A 23,036-nucleotide genomic window follows, 5' to 3' on the forward strand; every position below is an offset into this window, starting at 1 on the left:
TAGGTAGAAGACTGTCAATCATCAGCAGGTGGGAGGGGAGAACAGGAATTCATGAATAACCAGGACTCTTCTCAGGTGGCCGGGACTCTTTTCCAGGCCCAGTCTGCAATGATTGTGATGTTGGTTCTCGGCAACCACTTACTTTTAACTTATAAATGACAGACCCCTGAAATCAACTCACCTGTCTCTACTTTATGCTTCCGTTAGTTATGGGCAGCATAAAGTTGATGACAGGTTCCCTTTAATAGGTGACTAAGAAGGATTTATACAAAAGAACCATGAGAGCAGTAGGAGCATGAGACCAAGAATTAGGTTAAGAGCTAAATCACTTTTTAATAGTCATGTCATCATGGGTTGAATATTAAAGAGTAGTCACCTCTCCTGACATGTCTATTTTAGTAAATGTTCTTATTTCCAATAAAGCAACTATTCTGGATCATCATTTTGTGGAGCTCTAGATTGTACCATTCCTCCATTATTTCTCACGGAAATGTATGAATACATTAATAACTAGGTGCTTGCATAAGTGCCTTATCCACAGATGATCATCATAGGTGCTCCAGCCACGCCTGAAGGGAAAGTAAAGGTCCTATTACACTGCATGATATTTGGGCAGTGCAAGGGCCGATGGAATACACAGACAGATGCAAACTTTGAATGTTGGAGGAACCATTGCTACCGCAGTCATTCCTCCCTTATTCTCTTCTATACATTATCAGCGACACATCCCTGATAACACAGGAAGATGTGCTGCCGATAATGGGCGATCATCCTGATGGCTGTTCAGCCAACAAGTAAGTGTTTACTCGTTCATCGGCTGCTTGATTATATGGGCCAATTATCACTTGTTCCTGATAATTGGCCCGAAAATCATGCTCTCTAAAAGAGCCTTAAGTTCCTGCTCCGCCATCCTCAGAACAGACAGTGAAGTTTTTACATCAATGTGCCCATAGTTAAGAGAAATGTAATTTTATACACTAAATGATGTATTTAATTCTGATGGGTGGTTTTCCTCTGTTTACGCTGGATAGATGAATAGTGCACATGCACAGATCTGCCAAACACAAGGAGTAGAATGGCCTCCTACCAACTGACCTTGTTGGATATACAGGGTGGGCCACGAAAAACAGAGCTGTCTCCCTTGAGTGGTTTTATAGGATAATGGATACTGGAGGAATTAAGTACTTATTCCTTACTGGAGACGCGGGAAGTGGTTTCTGCCAATGGCTATGTAAAAGTTGTGCCCATCTTATCATGTTCAGGAACAACTTCTGTAACACCACACTTTCCATCATCTGGACATGAATTTCAGTTTGCTGTTTCAGCTTGGGCACTGTCTGAGTATTAGATTCATAAAGGCGACCCTTCAGGTAACCCCACAGATAAGCCACACACTGTGAGGTCTGGTGACCACAACCCTTTGCTCATCACACTTTCTTCTGTGAATGCTGATTGAACTTGGCACTTGGAACTTGAACTTGGCACTTGAACTTGGCACTTGAACTTGGATGTAAGGCAAGTTGCTCAGTCCTACTGGAACAATACTTTCATCATCAGTTAACTTGAATACAATTGCTGGAAGAAGTCTGTGTACACAGCTGTGTTAACTTTTCACCAAGAATATTTGGGCCCCAATCTGTGTACCGATAGCCATGCACCAAATGCTGATTTTTGGACCATGAAATGTCTCTTGATGAAGAGAAATTTTCTGTGGGCCAGTACTTATTATTCTGCAAATTAACACACCCGGTTAGATGGAACTACGTTTCATCGGACTTAGAGGCAGATGTACTAAACCCATAGATGGCATAAAGTTAGACTGTGTAGACCTGCACCAGATTTATCACAGGGGCTCAGGCTGGATTATAAATCTGGTGCAGGGATAGACACTTTTCTTTGACTCTATACCAACTATTGGATGGCTTACCCTGAGACAGATTTTTACTCCAGAATTGTGGCAGAATTTTGGCACAAAATGGTGATTCTTAGGCTCATTGACTTCCCACAAAGCATCACCCCCTTTTTGGATGAGTTCGAAAAACTTGGAGAAAGCATAGTTGCTCCAAATTGTCCCACTTTTTAGAGACATTCTAGGTGCACACACATTAGTAAATCTGGGCCATGATATATTGAAAGTAGAGATGAGCGAATGAGTTCTAACAAATAGATTTGCCTTATCAGCAAAGCTTCTTCACTTGTGTGGGCCTGTGCCCCACGGGTATAGAAGCCCTGCTGATGAGACAAATGAAATGGAGTCATCCGAATTAGTTTGCTCATCTGTAATTGCAGAGATGAGCAGTACATTGCATGTCCAAATGCCCATCTACGATCGTATCCAGTACCCATTATTCCCCTTCTTTAACTTTTGCATACCTGACACTCAGTATGGCTTTAGATTAAGAAATTTCGGTATACATCAACATTGTCAATTTCCTTGTGCTTGTCATAATCATCTCCTGTATTTATGCAACAATGATGCATGTCCGAACACGGGTTTGTCAATTTATTTTTATTTTTTTGCATCAGCCATGGATCCTGTGTTATGCCACATCCACACCAAACCATGTATACTGCTTTTTGCTGGAATGGAAGTCCTGAAATAGACCACAAAAACAGATCGGTGTTTCCCTGTGCATACATAGTCTTTCTGTATCACAACTCTTTTCTTGCAAATGACATATTAGACACATGCACAACACTACTGCACTACACACACAGCACCACTGTATTGGCAGGGAAGGATACATGGATACATTAAATTTCCCCAAATACCACCAGTTGTCAAAACACTCTTATTCTAAAGTCATTGGCATACCATTGCACCCTGTGGCAAGTCTGTTTTAAAATTTAGTTGCTGTAGGTTTTGTCCTGCATTGAAGCCTTGTAATTTAGGACGCACAAATGTCATTGGTAAGAACAAGGGTCGTAGTTAGTGTCACATGATCTGCTGATGTCAGGACACATCCTACTGCCCTAAGACATGATGGGGCAGCAGGAAGTAGTATTCAAGCATGGGGGATAAGAGAAAACAGCTCTTTTATAATGAAATCTCTTCCATTCAAGTGAATGGGATGAACAGCTGTAATTACCCTGCCGCTCCACTACAATCTAGATGGCATGCAGAGGACGCTCACACTAACGCCAAGGCCTCTTTAGACAGCTGATTGACAGGGATGCTGGGAGTTGGACCCCCACCAATTTGATAAAGTCATCAATATCATGAAACAGGACAATTAGTATAAAGTATTTACTTTACTTATTTACTGGCATGCAGTTTTGCAGATGAAAGCAGTAAGTAAATGGAATATAAGACAAAACCTTTGGCACCAATATTATATTATCCTTTGTTACAAAGTGGTATGCTAGACATAAAAAAGGTGATGACGAACAAGTACTCATCAGTGTGCCGTGTTCTAGTTAGTTTAACACTCCACTTATCAACATTGCAGTCAAAACATGGCAGATATGTAAGAGGCTGCCCTCTGAAATCACCTCAAGGACAGTTCAGTAAGTTTTAAATATTGAGTCATTAGGGTACTAATACATGGAAACTCCTCTTTGAAGACTATCTAAGGTAATGAGTAACCTTCATGTAAGTACCTATGTTATATTGTATAATCCAAGGCTCTTGTGCAGAATGACTGTCATAAATAATTATCACATCCACTTGATTGGAAACTTTTCTTCACATCTTTCTATCTGGCACAAGGAATGTTGCAGCACTGACAGTAATGGTGTGGAATATAATAGTGCTTACATAACAACCTCACCAATGACTCTGTTACTTAAGATGTCACAGGATTAAGGGTTGCCCAGGATTAGAAAATGGTTTGCACCACTGTCTTGTATTACAATTCAGCCCATGTACCTCAATGGAGATGAGCTGTAATACCAGACAGTCCATTGACATGAATGGAGCTTGAAGAAAACCCTTCTTTACAACCTTGGACAAACTCTTCAAATATAAAATGCATCAAATTTCAATGTTTAAAGGGATTTTTCAGGTGTTTGATATATTGATGACTTATCCTCAGGATAGATCATCATTATCTGATTGGTGGTGATCTGACTCCCGGCACCCCCACTGATCAGCTGTTTGAAGAGGCCATGGCTCTCCGGGGAGCACCAAGGCCTCTTCCTAGGCCACTGACACGTGACGTTCATCAATCCCATGGGCTAGGTGCAGCCTTGTCCCATTCAAGTTAATGGGGCTGAGCTGCAATAGCAAGCACGGCCGCTATACAATAGATAGCTGAACGTATATGGGGAAGCCGGGAGGGAGTCGGGATAGCTTTTGGCCCAACAATGGTTAATCCTAAGTATAGGAACTGAGTATGTGTCAAAAAACAACTTCGGTTGAGGTGAAAAGTTAATGTTTCAACTAAATCATGCAAGTGTTTGAGAATTCATCTCACATTTATTGTGCAGTCCGTTTACTTTACACCGCTCATAGTTTTTTGTCATTAACCCAGAGTGTATTGCACTAAGGACATATATAGGATCATTTACTCAGCTAAGAATAGTACCAAGCTGTATTTGAGAATAGGTACCTTTACAAGCCTGGAATGTATCCTGCCTCTGGAGGACTTTTTTGTAGTTTGCCCTTGAAGCGGTATCTGACCTGAGGTAGCACAACAGGCAAGGACTTGGGATCCTGGTAGGAATTATAACAAGCATCAGTGTATGAGAAGACTACATGACAGAACAATGAGAGAACAGTGTAAGAGAACTACAGTTAGACCTTATTCACACGTCTGTGTCCCTGATGATGTCTGTGTTTCATCTGTGAAGATGTCTGTGAAGGGTTCGTTGTTGGTCTGTATGTCCTGTAAGGGATCGTTTACTTTTAGGGGGTCGCCATCACAGATTACTTCACCAGACAAAGGTAGAATGTCCAAACTCGTGTTTTATACCGGACGTTTCAGCAAAACAGGTAATGAAGTCGCAGCTTCAACTCATCGCATGTGACAGCCACACAAAATAATAAACACTTGCCTGTCTAGGCTCTAACTAAACATATGATGTGTCTTTCTGACTCACCTATACATCACAGTTCACACACTGTCTCAGGTGCGGGTTTCTCAGCCCAATAGTCCAGCAGCCTCCAGGCTGTAGCAAATACAAGTCCCTTTGGGGGATGGTGATCCAGCAGTCCTCCCGACTCTGGCCTTGTGTCCCTTGTGCCGCAGGCGTCTCTGCGTCCCCCAAATTACAGGCTGTCACTTAGCCTTGTGGTCCCTCAGCCTAGCCCGGCTGAGACCACACACGCAGATACTTAACAGGCCTCTGTTTCTGGATAACACACTCCCCAGAGTGAGACACACCCAAGATTCAGTAGCAGGATTAAATAGGATCCCTGGACATGAGCATGCCTCAAGTTCCGGACTGGAACCTGGGGAACAGGCACCCACCCAACACATTGCCTGTTCCCAGTAAAAGCCCGCCCTAAACTAGCTGAACCAGCTACACTATCTACATGGTGTCCCCCAACTATTTTAGTGGACACCTGAACTAGGGCTTTTACTCTACCAAGCCTGGGCCCCTTGGTGACACGCTCCCGGTGCACACAACACCCCTTTTATCCTGCTTCCCCGTGACATTACTGCACACCTAAATGTTAACATTGCCACAGTCCATTTTTTGCCCTCTGTGTGTTCTCCTTTTCCCAGGTGCACTGCTAGGCCAAAAATTTATTTACAAACCATCTGAACAGTAAAAGCCACTGACAGAACACAGATGCCACCCGTGTTCTTAATGGGCATCACAGACCAAAGTAGTGCATGTCTCCGGAAAAAAAAAAAGAATGTGTGGATAAACACTCCAAAATCAATGGATCCATGATCCACTGATGTCTGAAAGAAGCCTTAGAGTTGGACCAGGAGTCAAAGAGAAGCAGAAAAGTCAAGTAGCCATCCACTCAACTATTGCTTGGGTCAAGCAGGCAGGAATTGGTACAGTAGTGTCACTGATGAAACACAGACTGGATCTGGTACTGGAATGTCACAGAATATATTTAATCTGATTGCTTTTCCTGGAGAGAGAAACTATACAGAACAATGATGATACTCAAGCCTCACTACCTGTGGTTCGAGTCCCTGCCTAAAATAAAAAATAAAAAACTATAATTTTCTCCTGAACCTAGCATAATATAAAAATTAGCACAAAAGGTGTCAATTACGTTGCTAAGCCAGAGAAAGGCCTGTGCAGTTTATGGTCTTATAATCAAGAGACTAAAGGTTTGTGGGCACTGGGGCAACAATTTGGCTTGGGGGTCCCACGTAACTCCAATACCTGTAATGCAATTCAAAGGGTGAAATTGATAGGCATTTTTTTAAATAGAAATCTGCAGCTGAAACTAGGATCATTGATGCAGATTGACCTCCGTATCCACATGCTGATTAGCCCCACTGTAATTCAGTGGAGCTAAACTGTGGCTTTCCAGCTTCTGTCCTGAGTCTGTGAATGGGGTATATACAGTAAAACCCCATTCATGTGCATTACCAGTGGAATGCTGGCAAACTCTGCGAATGTATACCAACACATAGTGGTTTACTGCTGGTTAGGTTTTACCATGATTTCTAAAAAGCCACTTGCTATAATTTTGCAGTAATCGTGGCAACAAACTGCAACTACATATGAATATTCAAATAGGAATTAGCATGCAAAATTCACACCTAAATCCAGTAAAGAACCCTCAAAGTGGGAACAGGTCCTTAGACACCTTCGTACTGTGCAGTCATGATGCAGTTTGACCACACCATGTAAATGTACCTTAAAGGGAACCTGTCATGAACTTTATGCTGACCTCAATGAGAACAGCATAAAATGGTGACAGAAATGATGATTTCAGCGGTGTGTCACTCATGAGCTAAAAGTCAGTGGTTGCTGAGAACCAGCATCATAATCATTGCAGCCCAGGCCTTGAAGAGTCCTGGTTATTCATAATCTCCTGCTCTCCCGCCCATTTGCTGATGATTGGCAGTTCTCTCCTAGACAGAAAGGGAGAAAACTAGGTAGAAGACTCAATCATCAGCAGGTGGGCAGGGAGAGCAGGAATATATGAATAAGGGCTCATTCAGACGGCCGTATGCTGTCCGCAAAAATACTGAATGCTATCCGTTTTTTTGCGGATCCGCAAAAAAACGGATCTGCAAAAAAACGGATAGCATTCAGTATTTTTGCGGACCCATAGACTTCAATGGGGCCATGTCCTGATTTTCACGGACAAGTATAGGACATGTTTCATTTTTTTTGCGGATCCGCAAAAAAACGGATAGCATTCAGTATTTTTGCGGACAGCATACGGCCGTCTGAATGAGCCCTAACCATGACTCTTCTCAGGTGGCCGTGACTCTTTTCCAGGCCTAGTCTGCAATTTTTGTGATGTTGGTTCTCGGAAACCACTTACTTTTAACTTTTAAATGACAGACCGCTGAAATCAACTCACTTGTCTGTACTTCATGCTGCCATTAGTATGGGCAGCATAAAGTTGATGACAGGTTCCCTTTAAGTCTATACTTGGATCTATTGTTTTTTCCATGATTTAGTAGTAGGTTTTTTTTGCAGATTTTTTTGATCATGGCAAAATCTAACTTTTGCTATGTTCAAAATTGTGGCATAAATGGTGCACTTTTTTCACAATTAAAATACTAGCAGAAAACCTTGCAATTTTTGCCACAATGTCTATAATTGGGGCACAAATGGTACGACTTTACTGCAGTTATGTAAATCAAAGCAATAAAACTACAAAATCATGGAAAAATGATTCATGTACAAACCAGATTCCAAAAAAGTTGGGACACTATACAAATCGTGAATAAAAACTGAATGCAATGATGTGGAGGTGCCAACTTCTAATATTTTATTCAGAATAGAACATAACTCACGGAACAAAAGTTTAAACTGAGAAAATGTACCATTTTAAGGGAAAAATATGTTGAATCAGAATTTCATGGTGTCAACAAATCCCCCAAAAGTTGGGACAAGGCCATTTTCACCACTGTGTGGCATCTCCCCTTCTTCTTACAACACTCAACAGACGTCTGGGGACCGAGGAGACCAGTTTCTCAAGTTTAGAAATAGGAATGCTCTCCCATTCTTGTCTAATACAGGCCTCTAACTGTTCAATCGTCTTGGGCCTTCTTTGTTGCACCTTCCTCTTTATGATGCGCCAAATGTTCTCTATAGGTGAAAGATCTGGAATGCAGACTGGCCATTTCAGTACCCGGATCCTTCTCCTACGCAGCCATGATGTTGTGATTGATGCAGAATGTGGTCTGGCATTATCTTGTTGAAAAATGCAGGGTCTTCCCTGAAAGAGATGACGTCTGGATGGGAGCATATGTTGTTCTAGAACCTGAATATATTTTTCTGCATTGATGGTGCCTTTCCAGACATGCAAACTGCCCATGCCACACGCACTCATGCAACCCCATACCATCAGAGATGCAGGCTTCTGAACTGAGCGTTGATAATAACTTGGGTTGTCTTTGTCCTCTTTGGTCCGGATGACATGGCGTCCCAGATTTCCAAAAAGAACTTCGAATCGTGACTCGTCTGACCACAGAACAGTCTTCCATTTTGCCACACTCCATTTTAAATGATCCCTGGCCCAGTGAAAACTCTGGGTTCTTCTTTGCACTGTAGAGTTTCAGCTGGCAACGGCGGATGGCACGGTGGATTGTGTTCACTGACAATGGTTTCTGGAAGTATTCCTGAGCCCATTCTGTGATTTCCTTTACAGTAGCATTCCTGTTTGTGGTGCAGTGTCGTTTAAGGGCCCGGAGATCACGGGCATCCAGTATGGTTTTACGGCCTTGACCCTTACGCACAGAGATTGTTCCAGATTCTCTGAATCTTCGGATGATGTTATGCACAGTTGATGATGATAGATGCAAAGTCTTTGCAATTTTTCGCTGGGTAACACCTTTCTGATATTGCTCCACTACCTTTCTGCGCAACATTGTGGGAATTGGTGATCCTCTACCCATCTTGGCCTCTGAGAGACACTGCCACTCTGAGAAGCTCTTTTTATACCCAATCATGTTGCCAATTGACCTAATTAGTGTTAATTGGTCTTCCAGCTCTTCGTTATGCTCAAATTTACTTTTTCCAGCCTCTTATTGCTACTTGTCCCAACTTTTTGGGGATTTGTTGACACCGTGAAAATAGGAATCAACGTATTTTTCCTTTAAAATGATACATTTACTCGGATTAAACGTTTGATCTGTCACCTACGTTCTATTACAAATAAAATATTGACATTTGCCATCTCCACATCATTGCATTCAGTTTTTATTCACAATTTGTTTAGTGTCCCAACTTTTTTGGAATCCGGTTTGTAAATTGTGAACTCAGCCTTACAGGTCAATGTAAGCGCAAAGCACCTTTTACACAGTCGGTGGCTGATTCCACATAGATGTCTATAGAACCTGTTCTATTAAACGCTTATACAAGTAAAGCCCCCCCCCCCCCCAACAGAGTGGAGAGGGTGTCAGCAGTAAGTTTGTGTTGACGTCACTGATTATTTTGCCCTTCCTCTGATCCGTCAGAACAATAACCCACAAAAAACGTTTCCTGTCTGTGGAGCATCCGCCTTCACTCGGTCAGTATTTGGTCAGTAATCATTCAGTATTGCTACTGCCAAAAAAAAAACAGGAGTGGATCCAAAAGAGAGATGACATGTGAATAGAACATTTGCATGTCTTCTGCATTTTGTACCCACTCCTGCTTTTGGCTACCAAATCATAAGCCAATTCTGATGCAAAATAGGGACCATTTCATGTAGGCCTTACAGCTGTACAAAAAAAGAGCAAGGATTTAACAAGGTAAAAAAATCTCATTTTATTCATTATAAATCAGCCTTACAGCTGTTACATAGACAGGATCCGTTGTGCATCTCATTTTTCCTTACTTCTGACCAATCAGAAGGGTCAAATAAATTATGATGTCAGCCAGGCCGAAAGGCAAAATAGTGGCCCATTCATGAAGTGGGGAGGGTGGGAACAGAATGAGAAGTCCACAGAGTGGCCCTATGACATAGTGGTGAGGTGGAAGCAGCTTGAGGAGACCACAGAGTGGCACAACGACAGAGTCTGGAGGTGGCAGTAGCATCAGGAGGAGGCCACAGAGTGGCACAATGACAGTGTGGAGGTGGCAGCAGCATCAGGAGGAGACCACAGGGTGGCACAATGACAGTGTGGAGGTGGCAGCAGCAGCATGAGGAGATCGCAGAGTGGCACAATGACAGAGTGTGGAGGTGGCAGCAGCAGCAACAGGAGACCACAGAGTGGCAAGGTGACATAGTGTGGAGGTGGCAGCAGCATCAGGAGATCACAGAGTGGCAAGGTGACATAGTGTGGAGGTGGCAGCAGCATCAGGAGACCACAGAGTGGCAAAATGACATAGTGTGGAGGTGGCAGCAGCATCAGGAGACCACAGAGTTACCTGGTGACAGAGTGGGGAGATAGGTGGAAATACCAGTAGCAGCTGAAGATGGTGGGTGAAAGAAGGAGCAGTTGGCATCATATGTGTGGCATCAGGCAGATGGCAGCATCAGAATAGTAGTTGAGGCAGGTAACCAGAAGAAACTGGTCTCTTTTGTCAAAGTGTTGGTGTGGCACCATGGATGATCTAGTCTGATGCATCAGGCATTGGTGGTTGGAAATCCTGGCTGATCCACGCCTGATTCATCTTGACAAAGGTCAGTCTCTCCACATTTTGGGTGAACAGGCGAGTTCTTCTTCGGGTAACTATGGCCCCGCCGCACTAAACACCCCCTCTGATGCCACACTACTGGCCTGGCAGGACAGCTTTTCCAGGGCAAACTCTGCCAGTTGCGGCCACAAATCCAGTTTGGCTGCCCAGTAGTCCAGCTGATCTTCAATGCGGGGCGGCAGGGTGCTGTCCAAGTATGCCACCACTTGCTGGTTCAGGTCCTGCTTAAGGTCTAGCGGCTGCTGGTGAGTAGTTTCTTCACTAGGTGGGTGAAGAAAACTGCTCATCAGTGACTCTAGACTCAAGTTGCTGCTGATGGAGCTGGAACTGCTCCTACCACCCCCCCAACCTGCCACAGCAGCCATGGCAGAGGAACGTGAGCGCAGAGGGCCCGAACGTTGGCGCAGAGGGCCCCCCTAGGCCAGACCTGCGAGAGGATGGATGATGGCGCAGATAAGCAGCGGCCAACTGACTAGATAGGATGTCTCCTCCCTCTCAGCGGGTGTAAAAAAGGCCCCCATTTTGGATAGGTAGCGAGGGTCCAACAAGGTGGAGAGCCAGAAGTCATCCCTCTGCCGAATGGTGATAATTCGGCTGTCACTACTGTAGGAAGGCGCAAGGGTCCGTCGTTGACAGAAGGCATGTGTCACCGAGATTCCTGGCCTCAGTGAGGTAACAGCCGGTAATTTCATGTGTCAGCGGCAGCTAGTGCTGGCTGACATGGTTTTGCTATTTAGTATGGCTGTAAAGAAGATCCGGGCCAGCTCTTACTGGGAGCAGCCAAAGTGCAGGGTGGGTGGCTGCTCCCCACTTTCCAGGCCGGGTCTTGGTTTGGGCTATAAAACACAGGCAGCACTGTCAGGTGGTAGAAATTTACTCCTCTCTGACAGTGAAGCTCTGTCAGTCTCTGTGTTGGGACCTGGGAGTTTGGGCCTGGGTAAAGGCCTGCTACCTTGTTGGCGTGAGAGCAGGTGGTTTCTGATATGTCCAAGGACTTCTGCATTGCTGCATGGTGTAAACAAACACCAGACTCCAGGTGACTGTTTTCCTTGAAACTGACTTTTTGTTTTGCTTATTCTTATGTTTGAATAAACACTGAACTGTTTAAGTTAAAGACGTTGTCGTTGCTTCTATACTGCGTCCACAAGCCTGTCTACCAGAGCAAATCCCCACACTACGTAAGCAAGTGAGCATGCATCGAGCCATTTGTGCAAGTGACTTGGAGGGACTCCCTGCTTCCATCTCCACTGCACGGTGTGTCTGGGTCCTCTGCCTCGTCTTCCTCATTGCCATTTAGCTCCTCTGGCTGCTCCTGCTTCTCCTCTCCTGTCACCTGTGTAGAAAAACCACCCATTTCACTACACATTGCTTGTGCTCCAATGTCCTCCTCCTCCTCCAGTTCATTCCCCACAGTGCTCATGTGGCCGTGAGATCTAGGCGCCACGTCTCCAGTCTCCTGACCAGCCAGATTTACCAACATCTGTTCCAGGACATGAAGCAGTGGAATGACGTTGTTAATCCCGTAGTCCTGGCGACTAACAAATAACATGGCCTCCTCAAAGGGCCTGAGCAAACGGCAGGTGTCACGCATGACCTGCCACTGGCTGACATCGAAGTTACACAGGGGGAGTACTCCTGTCCGCTTGGATCATCAAGAAATTGCTTATGGCCTTTCACTGTTCTTATAGTCGGTCCAACATATAGAGGGTGGAATTTCAATGGGTGAAAACGTGTCACGACCATGGTCATGGTCGTGACTCCTTGAGCCGCATGCAGTGGCCCGCGGTCTGCTCTTGTTGTCAATCACAGGTGAGGCCTGTTAGTATTATGCTTCACGTGTGGTTGCCGCTGGCAACATGATGTTATTTGGCAGTATAGCAGCCTGAGCTGGTTGCTAGGCAGCTTGCTGTCAAGTGCATGCGGTTGCACCTGGCGACCTCTCTTTGTAGGTGTGCACTTTGTACACTGCTCAAAAAAATAAAGGGAACACAAAAATAACACATCCTAGATCTGAGTTAATTAAATATTCTTCTGAAATACTTTGTTCTTTACATAGTTGAATGTGCTGACAACAAAATCACACAAAAATTAAAAATGGAAATCAAATTTTTCAACCCATGGAGGTCTGGATTTGGAGTCACACTCAAAATTAAAGTGGAAAAACACACTACAGGCTGATCCAACTTTATTGTAATGTCCTTAAAACAAGTCAAAATGAGGCTCAGTAGTGTGTGTGGCCTCCACGTGCCTGTATGACCTCCCTACAAAGCCTGTGCATGCTCCTGATGAGGTGGCGGACGGTCTCCTGAGGGATCTCCTCCCAGACCTGGACTAAAGCATCTGCCAACTCCTGGACAGTCTGTGGTGCAACGTGACGTTGGTGGATAGAGCGAGACATGATGTCCCAGATGTGCTCAATTGGATTCAGGTCTGGGGAACGGGCGGGCCAGTCCATAGCATCAATGCCTTCGTATTGCAGGAACTGCTGACACACTCCAGCCACATGAGGTCTAGCATTGTCTTGCATTAGGAGGAGCCCAGGGCCAACCGCACCAGCATATGGTCTCACAAGGGGTCTGAGGATCTCATCTCGGTACCTAATGGCAGTCAGGCTACCTCTGGCGAGCACATGGAGGGCTGTGCGGCCCTCCAAAGAAATGCCACCCCACACCATTACTGACCCAATGCCAAACTGGTCATGCTGGAGGATGTTGCAGGCAGCAGAACGTTCTCCACGGCGTCTCCAGACTCTGTCACGTCTGTCACATGTGCTCAGTGTGAACCTGCTTTCATCTGTGAAGAGCACAGGGCGCCAGTGACGAATTTGCCAATCTTGGTGTTCTCTGGCAAATGCCAAACGTCCTGCACGGTGTTGGGCTGTAAGCACAACCCCCACCTGTGGACGTCGGGCCCTCATATCACCCCCATGGAGTCTGTTTCTGACCGTTTGAGCAGACACATGCACATTTGTGGCCTGCTGGAGGTCATTTTGCAGGGCTCTGGCAGTGTTCCTCCTGTTCCTCCTTGCACAAAGGCGGAGGTAGCGGTCCTGCTGCTGGGTTGTTGCCCTCCTACGGCCTCCTCCACGTCTCCTGATGTACTGGCCTGTCTCCTGGTAGAGCCTCCATGCTCTGGACACTACGCTGACAGACACAGCAAACCTTCTTGCCACAGCTCGCATTGATGTGCCATCCTGGATAAGCTGCACTACCTGAGCCACTTGTGTGGGTTGTAGACTCCGTCTCATGCTACCACTAGAGTGAAAGCACCGCCAGCATTCAAAAGTGACCAAAACATCAACCAGGAAGCATAGGAAATGAGAAGTGGTCTGTGGTAACCACCTGCAGAACCACTCCTTTATTGGGGGTGTCTTGCTAATTGCCTATAATTTCCACCTGTTGTCTATCCCATTTGCACAACAGCATGTGAAATTGATTGTCACTCAGTGTTGCTTCCTAAGTGGACAGTTTGATTTCACAGAAGTGTGATTGACTTGGAGTTACATTGTGTTGTTTAAGTGTTCCCTTTATTTTTTTGAGCAGTGTATATTTGGTGTGCACGGGATTTTAGTTGTGGGTGCATTTCCCCTTTAAGTGACACTTACCTTCTTTGGTGTTGGAAGGGTTAATTCCTTTCCTAGTATGTCTGTGTGGGTGTGGCTACTTGGGCTATTTAGCCTCTGCTGGAAGCCTGTAGCTGAGGGGTACTCCAGGCATGTTATGCTGGAGTCATCCTCCTGGTATCCTGATGCCATCTATCCAGTGAGGGGCAACCTTGTGGTCATAAAACTAATGTATTGATGTTACGCTTATGTTTGTGTGGAGTCTCACCTTATTGCAGTTATGGATCTGGTTTCCTGTGTGAGTTTAGTTTGTGTGCTGTGTCCTTTTGTGTTTGGTGTGGATAACAGCTATTGAGCACGGGTTCCAGTCAGTGTGTCTGTGGCAGGTAGGTGTGGAAGTGCTTTCACTCGCCTGCCATATCCATATGCTGTTGATGTTCCCCTTTCCTTGCAGCTTGGCCAGTGAGACTCCTGTTTGTCCGTGTCTAGGAGGAACAGGTCGTCTTACCCTGCTCCTAGTCCAGGGATCTCTTGAGGGCTAGTTAGGGACTCGAGGTTCCTGAGTATGAGCCCTCCTATTATCTGGGTTGGCTCATACAGTTAGTAGTCAGGGTCAGAGTTAGGGACACTGTAGGAGGTGACCTGCTCCCTAATTCTGTTGTCCAGGCCTAGCAGCTTCCTTATCCTTTTTTTTTTTTATAATCTTTTTATTTTCAAAAGTGTAAAAAAGTACAATCTTCCATTTCAATGTTGCAAAACAATGATACATCATCTCATCTAGTGTTAAGTTTCCCTCTTATTTTTTGCCCCCCCGTCCCTCCCTCCAACCCTCTTTTTTTCCGCGGAGCTACTGTCATTACATTGTTGTTACACCTAGTGTTATCATTTCCAATTGCCCCATATCCGTAACCAGGCTGCCTTTTTCCCCGCTGTTTGGGCAAGGATATGTCCATATTGCTTAACCCTGTTCATCCGCTCCCTCCACTCATGATAACTGGGATATTCCGTGGTGCCCCAGTATTTAACAATTATTATTTTGGCCAGGGCGATGCCCCGGAACCTAAGTGTCTGCTCAGTTTTATTTTTATCTGTCTCTGGGAGAGTGCCCAGGATAACATATTCAATACATGCTTCATATTCCATAGGGGAACTATCCTGTAGTTTCCGGAATATTTTAATCCAGTAATCCTTTATCCCTAGGCATTCACACAACAAGTGTTTATAGTCTCCTCTGTTTTTACCACATTTATAACAATTCTGTTTCCTGTCGTTGTAAATGGTATGCAATAATGCCGGAGTATAGTAGAGACGGTGTATGATTTTCAAAAGAATCCATGCATGGGCAGGGGAGACCGTCGATCTTTTAATATTTCTGTAAACGATGTTCCATGGAATGGGTTCCCCCTTTTGCAGGTCCCTTTCCCATTTAACCTCACCTCTAAATGTGATTGTTTTAGTATATTCATCTTTTAACTTTGCATATATGTGTGATGTAGAAGTGTTGAAAGTCATATCTTGACAAGAATCTAAAAAAGTGTTGCGTACAATATTTAAATAACTCTTATTCTCCGTGTAATGTATAGCATGTCGTAATTGTTCATATCGAAATTTATCAATAAACCCTAATGTATTATCTGGTAGGATTTCATTAAGGGGTTTGATCTGTCCTTTGTGAAAAACATGTGCAATTAAATATATCCCATATTTTTCCCAATATTCCACGTCACCCAATTGCATAACTTGTGGAAGGTGTACATTCCCCCATAATGGGGTATACTGGACTGCTTGGGATACTCCAACCATAGATCTAACTTGTTGCCAAATGTACCCAAGCATTCTACCGAACGGGTTCATTATTATTCTCTTCTCCATGATGCCAGCTTCAAGAATATGAAAAAGATCCTCCCAGGGTCTACAGTACTTCCCAAAAATAGGCCGAATGCATTTATTCTTTCGATTCCTCACACACCATCTCAATTGGGCAGCTATATAATATCCTTTAAGAAAAGGGATAGAGATTCCACCCTCTTCTTTATACAAATATTGTATCTTAATTCTAACTCGTTTGCGCCCTCATATTAGTTCATTAAAGAGGTTCTCTAACTTATTGAAGAATTTATCTTCTATCGTTATTGGACTGGCATTAAGTATGTATAATAACATTGGTAATAGCGACATTTTTATAAGTGCTATACGGTTGATTTGTGATAAGGGGAGTTTTAGCCATGTTCTAATCTTTTCCTTAACTCTATCTATTATTGGGAGTATATTTAGTTTCATATAATGTTCCAGTTTGGTCCCTATCTGGATACCTAAATATGATAAGGAGTCTACTGGGGTCAATAGGCTAACCTGAAATTTATGCTCGGGTGGGACCGGACGTCTTAATGGGAGAAATTTAGATTTTTCCCAGTTTATCTCATATCCCGATAGGGATCCAAATTCGTCCAGACTATCCATAACCCTAGGCAAATTCATATATCCTCTCCCCAGGAACAATAGCGTGTCGTCCGCATAGAGACTTATTTTGTCTGCCTCTCCCTCGCACCCAAAACCCGGTATCTCCCTATCTGCTCTGATTTTACATGCCATTGGCTCCAGGAACAACGAGAAGAGAAAGGGGGAGAGGGGACATCCCTGGCGTGTTCCTCGGGTCAGAGGGAAGGGAACTGAATGTTCACCATTAATTCGGACCCTGGATACCGGGCTTTGATACAGAATACGAACCCATCTGGAAAAATATTCACCTATTTTAACCTGAGACATTACTGTCCAGAGGAAGGGCCACTCCACCCTGTCGAAGGCCTTAGCGGCGTCCAAGGACAAAATGGAGCAGTCCTCCCCATCCCCCATCTGGATGTTCAAGAAAGCTCTCCTTATGTTATCCTGTATATTCCTTTTGGGAATGAACCCGGTTTGGTCTGCATGAACGACTTTATGAATAACTGTTTTTAATCTGTTGGCTAACAATTTAGCGAGAATTTTGTAATCTGTGTTCAACAGGGAGACGGGGCGATAAGATGTAACCGACAGCGGGTCTTGCCCTTTTTTGGGGATTAGTGTGATGGTTGCTTCCATCCATGAGGGGGGTAGGGAACCTTTTATCCATGATTGGTTTAGTACCTCCAACATTAGGGGGAGAATAATTCCCCCATGTTTTCGGTATAGTTCGAATAGAAACCCATCCACCCCTGGGGATGTGTTACCCTTAATAGATTGCAACGTGTTTTGTAGCTCGGTCAGTTGGATAGGTCTATTCAACCAGTCAATATCTTGTTGGTCAAATTCAGGGATCTTAATATTATCTAGATATTGATCTATTTTTCCTCCCTGATTTTTAGTCCCAGCTTGGTATAGCGTCGAAAAATATCGGGTAAATTCCCTTAGGATATCATCAGGGTCCCGTAGAATGTTTCCTGCCTCTGTCCTAATTCCGGCAATGTTATTGCTCCCCCTTTGATTTTTTACTATCATGGATAACAATCTGCTTGGTTTACCGGACTCGCTGAAGGTTCTCAACCCTGAAAAGAACATTTTATTCTGAGCTTTTTTATATAGATATTGTTTATATTCATCTTGCACTTTTTTTAAGTTGAAGTTGTTTTTCTGGGGTATTTGCATAGATGATCTCGTTCATTATCTGGCCGAGCAAACCTTCTATTTCTTTTTGGGTTTGAGCAAAAGCGTTTTTCTGTTTCCTGATTCGTTGTGAATATATACCCCGAAGGTATGCCTTAAGCGAGTCCCAGACCATATGGATGTGTGTTGAGTTGACGTTATCGCTCCAAAAGAGCTTTATTTCATCATTAATCTTATCCACATCCCTTATTAATGTCATCCAAGGGGGTTAAGTTTAAAAATCCTATTTTGGTTTGGTTTAGTGTAGCTATCCAATATTACCATAACCGGGCTGTGATTGGAAACACCATGACGTTCATAATTCATTTTGTTAACCCTATTCATAAGCCCGGGGCTGGCGAGGGCCAGGTCAACTCGCGACATGGATCTATATGTCTTACTAAAGCATGAGTATACTTGCTTATTTCCATAAAGCGATCGCCATATATCAACCAAAGCCATTTCTTTACACATTCTGGATAGTAGGGTACTTGAACCAGGAATAAAATCATAATTGGTTATAGTAGAGATCCTATCTTTTTTAATATCCATGACCGAGTTGAAGTCGCCCATCACCAGCACCGGGCACTCCTCTCGCGCTGAAATATAATCCATCAATCTACCTAGTACCGTTGTCGTGAAAGGGGGTGGAATATATATAAAAGCGATGATTCTCCTTTGCCCCTGCCAATAACAGTGAATAAAAATTTACCGACCCGCTTGGTCAATTAGCTGTTCTATTGGTTCATAATCTACCTGTCTATGAACATAAACACTAATTCCCCTTGAATATGTGGAATGGCAAGAGTGGTACTCGTGGGAGGCCCATCTCCCTCCGCTGAGCGCCGCCACTTTTTCACCTGTAAGGTGTGTTTCTAACAGGGCCACTATTGCTGGTAAATGTCTAGAGACCAAATCGAACACTACGCACCTCTTAATTTTGTCCGCAAAACCGCGGATATTCCATGTCAATATTCTTGACATTTTAATTGGTCCCCCCTAACATTAAAGCAGCACTGGGCGGAAGGACAGGGGCACCCCGATCGAGCACCCTCGATACCTCGACAGTACCCCGCGGAAAAAACATCCCCCCCTCCCTACTCCCCTTCCCCCCCCGATCCCCCACTCCCATCATGACCTGCGAGTCGCAGACTGTGACTCTTAGGTCTCTAACTATAGACTATCCCCCCCTTCCCCCCCCCCCCCCGCCGTCGACCCCCCCAGCTCCCCCTCGCAGCAACACGGGCAGACTATTTAATGCCCTTAGAGTCCATCCAGTCAGCTGCCTCATTTGGGTTAGAGAAGAATTGGACAGTTTCTTTGTAGATGACCCGTAGTTTCGCAGGGTACATCATGGAGTATTTTAGTTGTGCTTGTATCAATCTCTTTTTTACGTCCTTATATTCTCTTCTTTTATCTGGCGTAACTTTAGAAGAGTCCGGATATATCTCTATATTGACGTCGTTGTATTTCACCGTTTGTGTCTCTCTTTTCCACCTAAGGATATAGTCCCGATCTCTTGAAGAGGTCATTTTAATTAACAATGGCCTTGGTGCTGACCCTGGTGGGGGTTTTCTTGTTGGGATGCGATGTGCTCTCTCCACTATGAGTGTTGTAGCTGCCTCTGCGGTTGTTACATTGTTTGACAACCATTTTTGGATAAAGCCTGTGGAGTCATCTTTTTCTGCTCCTTCCGGGAAACCCACTAATTTCAGATTGTCTGTCCGGGATCTGTCTTCCAGGTCCGCCATTTTTTCCTTCAGTGCTTTATTATCACTTTCTGCTGTTTCTAACCTTTTTTTAATCTGCCTAGATTCTTTTTGCAATTCTGTAGTTAGAGTTGCATACTCTTTAACACGTTGCCTCATTTTATTTAGGTCGTCTCGGATTAATGAGATATCAGTCTGCACTGCTGCCACCGTGGTTGTCAGGGTGCTTAATGATTGATTAGTTGTTTTGACTGCCTCCAGTATACCCGCTAATTTGCGATCAATATTGCTCATCTGGTTATCTGCTTCTGATACCCGATTCTCTCTTGCCCTATTTACAAGATTTTCGTTCTCTTCACAATCCTCCGTTTGTGATGTTTGTTTCTGATTGCTCCTTGTTTTAGCTGATGGGGGTGGGGATTTGAGATATTTATCTAACTGTGTCCTTGCAATGCCCCCTTTGGGTGAGGATGTTCCAATGGACTTTCTGTTAGGTAGTTTGGGGGCCATTTATTTAATTTTTTTTCCCCTTTCGACCCTCTTTTCCTTCCCCCCTTCCCCTTGTCTCCCCCTCCTCCCCTTAAGCTTCCTTATCCTTAACATCGCACGGATGAGGGTTTCCCCCACTCTCATCCGTGACAAAACGTCGCATATCAGCCTATGTTGGGTGATGCCGTTCTGCCGCTGCAGCTCAAGGAGGGTGTTCTTTGCGGTGTACGAGTGGCTGAAGTGCATGCAAAGTTTCCTGGCCATTTTTAGGATGCCATGCAGATGGGTGGAAAACTTCCGGAACCGCTTGACAACCAGATTGAACACGTGCACCATGCAGGGCGCATGGCTTAGCCCTCCTTGATGCAGCGCCGACACCATGTTCTCTTTATTGTCAGTAATCTATGGTTCCGATTTTGAGTTGTCGCGGAGAAAGCCAGGATTCGATTTCTTGATGAAGGACACGGAGCAGTCCCTCCCCTGTGCCGCGGACATTGCCGCGGCGTGAGAACGTGGAGGCGGAAGCAGCGTCACCTGGCCAAGTTGCTGGTGTGGCTGTGCAGGAACCACATTCACTCAGTAGGCCGTAAAGGACATGTATTGTCTCTGACAGTAGTTACAGCTCCACGCGTCGGCGCTGCCGTGCACTTTGGCAGACACCGACAGCCTCAAGGACTGGCCCACCTTCTGTTCTACATACGTGTGCAGGGGTGGTACTGCCTTTTTGGCAAAGAAATGACAGCTTGGGACTCTCCACCTCGGCTCGACACAAGCCATCAGTTTTCTGAAAGGTGCAGTGTCCACCACTTGGAAAGGGAGGGACTGCAGCACCAGCAACTTGGCCAGGAGCACATTCAGCTTCTGTATCGTTGGATGAGTGCACTCATACTGTTGTCTCTTGGCAATCGCTTCAGTGATCGATTGCTGGCGGAATGACTGACGAGGAGCAGGAGCAACAGGACCAGCAGATTATGGGAAGGACAGACAGCTCCCTTTGGCTGAGGTGGTGGAGCCTTGACTGCCTGAAATCGGGTGCGTGCCACTGTGTGATGCAGAGGTTGCTGCGGCAGGCTGGACCACCACATCCGAGCCACGGTTCTCCCAGGTAACTTTATGGTGATTCTGCCTTCTGCCCACAGATTCTACAAATGGCCATGTTCACCTACTCCAGCGGCTTAACAAAAAACTGCCACACCCTAATTCACCTGGGTCCCAAGTGCGATCAGCTACATCATCATCATTGAGTACTGTCTGTACGTCACTGATGTCCTCCTCAATGGTTTCGTAGCTCGCAACACCAGCTCCCATGCCACTCTCCTCATTACTACTAGCCCGCATACTGAAGGAAGCGGCGGATGTCTCCTTCACATCTTGGCTGGCCAGTAGCTGCTGATTGTCCTTTAGTAGCTCGTCCTCGCTGTATAGTGGAGCTGAGCCCACAGCATATACTACTTCTCTGGAGGACAGAGGCAGGTTGAGGACAGGTGAGGGCACAGGGCCTGCTCCTGGGCCTTGCCAACTAAGGGTTGTGTCTGCCGAACCCATCGACTCTTGGGGGTGTCTGTCGTCACTTGGGACGAAGTGGATGACCGAGTCAACTATTGAAGAATCACTGGGTTGCTGGTCAAGACACGACCACTAGATGACACCGGGAGCTCAGGCCTCTCGCTGCGACTCCTGCTGCCACGACCTGTGCCTGCGCCAGAGACATTTAGGTCTCTGCCACTCCCCTGTGCATGGCCTGGCACTTCTCTGTCTGACATACTGTTAGATCAATTAAAGAAATAAAAAGGAAATTAAAACACCCCAAAAAAGTCGGCTAATAAGCTCTTTTTTTCCCCACTAACAAACGCCAAAAAGGGCTTTATAACTGCACCGCTGAACGACAAATATATATATTTTTTTGCCACTAATACACGCCATAAAAGGCTTTAGAACATATAACTGCACAGCTGAATGGCAAATAGGCCCTTACTTTTTTCCACTTATACACGCCACAAAAGGCTTCAGGACATATAACTGCACCGCTGAACAGCAAATAATATATATCTCTTTGCCACTAATACACGCCAAAAAGGGCTTTAGAACATATAACTGCACCACTTAATGGCAAATAGGCCCTTATTTTCTTCCACTTATACAAGCCACAAAAGGCTTTAGAACATATAACTACACCGCTGAACGGCAAATAATATATATTTTTTTGCCACTAATACATACCAAACATGGCTTCAGAACATATAACTGCACCGCTGAACAGCAAATAGGCCCTTATTTCTTTCCACGTATACACACCACAAAAGGCTTGAGAACATATAACAGCACCGATGAACGGCAAATAATATAATTTTTTTTTCCACTAATACATGCCAAAAAGGGCTTTAGAACATATAACTGCACCGCTGAACAGCAAATAGGCCCTTATTTTTTTCCACTTATACACTCCACAAAAGGCTTTAGAACTTATAACTGCACCGCTGAACGGCAAATAATATATATATATTTTTCTGCCACTAATACACACCAAAAAGGGCATTGGAAAATATAACTGCATCACTGAATGGCAAATAATATATATTTTTGTGCCACTAATACACGCCAAAAAGGGCTGTAATTTTCTCACTTCACCACACATCGGCAAATAAACCCTTTTTTCCTCCAGTAATACAAGCCAAAAAATGCTTTAGAACATATAACTGCACCGCACAAGGGCAAATAAGACGCAGAAATATTTCCTTGTAATAAACCTTGTTAATGGCTGTATCAAACAGCACTTGCACCCCAATAACAAGAACGGTTTGCTGGAATTACAGAGCTGTGTAATGGCAATTTGTATCCCCAGTCAGTGCAGCAAGGTGTAATATGATTGTTCCTATTACCAAGGCTGTAACCTCCCCTACTGAACCCTGTTCTGCTTCAATACTGTGGAATGATTCCTCCCT

At 44.7% G+C, this 23,036-nt stretch overlaps 1 protein-coding gene across 1 annotated transcript in view; it reads left to right on the forward strand.

Moving 5' to 3' along the window:
* The window catches only part of ACSS1 (acyl-CoA synthetase short chain family member 1), a 125,248-nt gene that overhangs the window by 96,616 nt on the left and 5,596 nt on the right, over positions 1 to 23,036 (forward strand). The window lies entirely within an intron of this gene.

This window comes from Bufo bufo, chromosome 4, assembly GCF_905171765.1.
Source record: "Bufo bufo chromosome 4, aBufBuf1.1, whole genome shotgun sequence".
Lineage (NCBI taxonomy): Eukaryota > Metazoa > Chordata > Amphibia > Anura > Bufonidae > Bufo > Bufo bufo.